General features: G+C 49.8%; 2 long non-coding RNA genes across 4 annotated transcripts in view; one reads left to right on the top strand and one right to left on the bottom strand.

The window, feature by feature from the left end:
• Positions 1 to 1,084, top strand: part of LOC109513250 (uncharacterized) — an 8,551-nt gene extending 7,467 nt beyond the window's left edge. Inside the window, exons 1-3 of one of the 2 annotated variants that reach the window (XR_002167695.1) lie at positions 81 to 109; positions 307 to 906; positions 985 to 1,084. This is a non-coding gene — a long non-coding RNA (uncharacterized LOC109513250). Of the gene's footprint in view, positions 1 to 80; positions 110 to 306; positions 907 to 984 lie in introns of those variants that run through there. The other variant, XR_002167696.1, reaches the window with a different exon arrangement.
• On the bottom strand, positions 474 to 944 carry LOC109513258 (uncharacterized). 2 transcript variants are annotated; one of them, XR_002167698.1, is made up of 3 exons: positions 818 to 944; positions 671 to 732; positions 474 to 551 (listed from the first exon to the last, which is right to left on the bottom strand). It is a non-coding gene; the product is annotated as an uncharacterized LOC109513258 (long non-coding RNA). The 2 variants fall into 2 exon arrangements; XR_002167697.1 differs by having other exon boundaries at positions 489 to 551; positions 635 to 732.
• Positions 1,085 to 1,097: the final 13 nt, after the last annotated feature.

The following is a 1,097-nucleotide window of genomic DNA, read 5'->3' as shown; positions in this document are numbered from 1 at the left end:
ACAATCACAAAGCAGAGGAAAAAGTTGCAAGTTGGATGGCAGTCTGCTTGTTGCTGGGCGGCTCTGAAGAACGTGGGACAGGTGTGTTGACCTGAGAGGAAAGACATCCGTGAGTTACGTGCAAGTCAATTTCTTGTGCAGACAAAGATGTGTTAGGCATGAAACTTACTCAAGAGAGTCAGTGTTGGGTCTTTGGAGAGCAGGAAGCCGATCATGTTTACTGCTGCCAAGAGAAAGGAAAGGGGGGTCAAAAAAAAGTAGTCATGATGGGGCATTGAACGAGTGTAAATGTCTACTACTTTTCAGGCTGGCCCAAAATTTGACTTCAGCACCTTGCGAATCACAGGAAGAAGAGCAAAAAGTGTTGGCTGCAGGTCTGTGCTTGGAGGTCGACTCTGGCGGTGAGCAGGTTACTCCCTCTTGTGGCACAGAGGACCAAGAACCACCTTCCTTCAACTCTGAAAAACGAAATTCGGCTTACTGAAATAAGACTTCGTACCAGCAGGTGGCTCAGAGTCACATTTCACCTCATCGCACTCCAACAGCTCCATCTGAAAGACAAAGCACAGGTCGGTAGACACCAATTACAAACCAGAAACGCAGTTCCGTTGTACTCTGCTCCTCATTTTTCAACTTGCTTCCCGAGTGTTGATTAACTGGAGACTGGAACCTTTTGCTGCGACAGTTGCTCAAGCTGTTACTGGTCCAGTGACTCATCCAAGGTGGTCAAACCTGCCAACACCACAAACGAGAGACCCCTCACTCTTATTTCGTACCTTTCAACGGCAACGTTGCAAATGGAGGCAGCAATGAGGACCTTCTGCAAGCTTGTCGCATTTGTCTCTTTGCCCAGCAGGTGGAGGGTCACTGGAAGCTGCACTGCATGCAGAGTCAAAGAAAAAGCAGGTGAGTGTGCTTCACAAAATATGCAGTGCTTTTTGGGTGGAGCTTCAGTCACCAGTCTGCGTGTGTGTGACACAGCAGGTGGCTCGTGACGCCACGTTTCCTGAGGGCCTGCCGACAAGCAACAGGTCCAAACGTTGAGGAGGGACGACTCGGCTTCACAACGTCTATCGGGGCCCTGAGCACCCTCTGGT

Source organism: Hippocampus comes, unplaced genomic scaffold, assembly GCF_001891065.2.
Source record: "Hippocampus comes isolate QL1 unplaced genomic scaffold, H_comes_QL1_v1.1 scaffold74, whole genome shotgun sequence".
Lineage (NCBI taxonomy): Eukaryota > Metazoa > Chordata > Actinopteri > Syngnathiformes > Syngnathidae > Hippocampus > Hippocampus comes.
The sequence above is the reverse complement of the archived record's forward strand: the minus strand, read 5'-3'. Positions and strand labels throughout refer to the sequence as shown.